Raw genomic sequence first — 3,849 nt, 5'->3', positions numbered from 1 at the left:
TTTTTGGTGAAAATAATAGATTTTGGAGGTAAAACACAAAAAATAAAGGTAAAAATTTTCATAGAATTTCTTATACAATTACTTGCAAAATATTCAAAAAGAAAAAAAAAAAAGTTATATAAGCTACAAATAAAGCCGACGGCCAGCCCATATCAACCAACTAAAAAAAACCGACCAAATCTATTCTACCGACCCGAGGAACTTAAGAGAGACTTTGGAGTCATAAAAAATGAAGTAAGTTCAATTATTCAAATTGTCGATTGAGTGTATATGTGATAATATTTTTTGCATTAAAATTCTCTTAATTCTTTTTGCAGTTGCATTTCAAAGAGAAGAATATCTGTGAATTAAATATGTACAAAAAAATTATGTTAGATTGAACACCACAACCTGAACAACTGACTCGGCCTGAACGAGCCAGCCTAGGTGACTGACCCAGTATGGAAAATTGACCCAGAGGGACGACCAACTCATCCTGGACGACTGACACAGCTTGGAAGACTGACTTAGAAGAATCAATTAATTTAGAGAAAAGACCAACCCAGCCTGGACGACCAACCTATAAGGAAGACTGACTTAGCCAGGACGACAAGTAGTCGTAGCTTGGACGACCCAATACAACTGACAACCACAAGCCCACCTATGTAAAATACCCAAAATAATCCGTACAACCCTCATTAAAGTAGGGTTAGAAATACAATATCTTCAAATTATATTGCATCCCCTATAAGTAGGGGATCATTTTATGAATGGGGGACACTTTTGGCCCTCACTCGTGTATTTCATAAAAATTTGATTATATAAAAAGCGTCACAAGAGCCTGGGAATACCCCAGTTTGCCCTAGAGAGGAAAGTCGATGTGCACTTCTCTCTCTCCAGTTTTATGTCTCATTCCTTCAACAAGATTCATGAACAAATTACAATTCAACAAAAAAGTAATGTTGATACACTATATCACCACTGATGCCAATACTCATCCATCTCTATAAAGTTTAATCCTCATCTTTTTTTTTTCATCAAGATCTTGCATGATGTCAATGCTATGCTAACGCCCATTTCATTATGAATGTTAAAGCCATCTATTCATAGCTAATATATTTTATCAACATCTTCTTGAAACAATAAAATGCATCTTTTATAAAATATAATTCGTAATAAGAGAATTGTTTCAAATCAGATATAACTCATAAAATTTTTGCTTCACATGCTATTTCAAATTTATGCATACTAGAAAATTTACAGAGGTAAAGTAATATATTAATATCTAAAGCTCTTAGCATTATATGAAATCTAGCGTGCGCAAACAAATGATAAAAATAATAGAAAAAAAAAGTATATTTACGTGAAAAAACTTAGAAAGGGAAAATATATTGGGGTCAGCCCAATAAAAAATGATCCACTATAAGTTTGTGAGTATGAACATGAACCCTTATCTCTCAATCAGAAAAGAGCAACAAGATTTCTCCATGTAAAATGTCTTTATGCATATGTTTAGGATACTACGTTACTCCGTATGATGCTTTATTCTTCTGCAAAGTGCGTTGTTACTCCATAAGATGTTTCATTACAATGTACGTCCTCACTCTGTAATGAGGTGGTGACCAATAGTGGTCGATAGTGGCTGACAGGTGGTAGTCGATGATTGTTGGCAACTACGGAGGCAGGAATTGATCACTGGATCACCAGTCCAGATAACTCTAGATATTGTCTCAATCTTCTCCTCTGTCAGATCCAGACCTAGCTCTCTTTTCATGAAGAGAGTGTGGCTCCCTTTATAGATTTGGGGATTGAATCCTTTGTAAATACTATGTGAATTCGGGTTACTCTATTGGACGACCAAGAGTGATTCCCTTGATCAGATGATATTTTATGGACAGTTATTTTTCTCAATGACATTGAAATTGAGTTATCTTAGGCTCGTTAGATTTTTCTCATCAAGTTGTTCGATTTGATTATAAGTTTATCAAATTTAGAGTTCATTTGACATTTTAACTAATCAACAAAGTCTTCAAAATGGTTTAAAGGTTTGATCTATGCTTGAGTTGACTCATATTAGATAAATTTTGGTGTCATTAAGTTCTTCTCGTTGAGCCAGTCAGTTTTGAATTTCAAAATGATTTTTAATTTCAATCGAAATATTTCTTAATCCAAAAAAAAAGCTTTGATATTCATGCAAAATGCCTCAAAATGCATGCCAAACAATAAATTTGTTCATGACACAACAAAACTATAAAAGTTTTTATAGCACACACAAATTTTTACTATGCAATTTTATTATTGGGGCAGTTACATAGCACACAATTCTTTATGTATCTTATTATTAGCTATCCAATTAGCTGCTTGCCACAACGCGTGCGTGCTGACGTCGCCGCCATCTGACTAGCCGGCGCCCATTTCACAGCTGGCATCATTTGAAAATGTGAAACAACAAAATTCGAAATAATTTCTTAGATTATTTTTGGGATTTTTACGTATAATGTTATTTACATATAAAAGCCCTTAAACAAGTAGAAAAGCTGCCGGCGCTTAAGATGTGCCTCAGGCACTGTTATTCAAACCGCTTCTTGGTGGTTCAAACCGCGCTATCGCGGGCCAGCCGTGGACCTCGACGGCGCAGCGGCGACCAGATTCTGGAAGCTGAGGCGGCGAACAGTTGACACGTGTTAGTTCTACTGCCGTTAACATTTGACCACTTGCCTGGGGGTTGAACGGGTCCTCCTCACACGCGGCGGCGAAACGAAACCCGTGGTTGGGCTTCTTTTGGCGGCAGGTAGGAAGTTAGTTGATCAGACGGAACTCTTTTCATTTATAAGAAAATTGTTTTCAGTACTGTTATGATAGAGAATGATTCGGAGTCCAATAAAATCACGTCACATAACGATGACAAAAAAAATAATAAAATATGTCAAATAACATAATAAAATATTAGTGTCATGTTATTCAGGTGTTATTGTGTGTTATTAAGTGTTATTGATGTGTTATTTTGTTATTATAACACTGAGAACCCAGAACACAATAACACATGAATAATACATAATAACAAGGAGAGAATATTCTCATGTTATCGGGTATATTTTTATTTTTTTTCTGTCAACACCACATGACGTGATTTCATTGAACCCCGAATAATTTTCTACATTATGAGTCCTGATAGAATGTGCTCCAAAGAAAACCTTTTTGTCCAATTAATATTAGAACAAAATAAATTAAAATTTCTGAAATATATTGATGATCTCATTCACAATCAAGTAGAATGCTTACGTTATCACCAGAAACAGTAAAAACGTAGCCAACATATATATAATTCAAACTCATATTTATATATCAATTAATATCTCACTGGCTGTCGTCTGAGTAAGGTTTACACACACACCATATAACTCTTATATACTTACAAAACCTAAAACTAAGTTTTAATATTTACTTAAAAAAATAATGATATTTCTAAGGCAAAATTATAAATTCAAGTGTTACACAAATGACCATCAGATTTTAGATGCAAAATTTACAAATGAAAAAGAAATCCATATTGTAAATGTAAATCACCCTAATTTTAATTAATTAAATGCCCCTTTCCACAAATTTAAAATAAAAGAAATAATAATTAAAAAAAATTAAGAAAAAATACGAATCACAAAAGTAGTATATTTATTGAAAATCTAAAAACAGAATCCAGCTACTCAAGTTTGAATCACTGGCATCTCTTTTGGTACTGCCAGAGTTTCGTCTAAAATCTTATTTCCACATTTAAAAAATTAAAAAATAATAAAAATAAAAACTTTTAGCAGACAAAACTATATATATATATATATATATATATATATAATTAAATAAAATAAAAACTGGAAA

Source organism: Phalaenopsis equestris, unplaced genomic scaffold (genome assembly GCF_001263595.1).
Source record: "Phalaenopsis equestris unplaced genomic scaffold, ASM126359v1 Scaffold000202, whole genome shotgun sequence".
Lineage (NCBI taxonomy): Eukaryota > Viridiplantae > Streptophyta > Magnoliopsida > Asparagales > Orchidaceae > Phalaenopsis > Phalaenopsis equestris.
The sequence above is the reverse complement of the archived record's forward strand: the minus strand, read 5'-3'. Positions refer to the sequence as shown.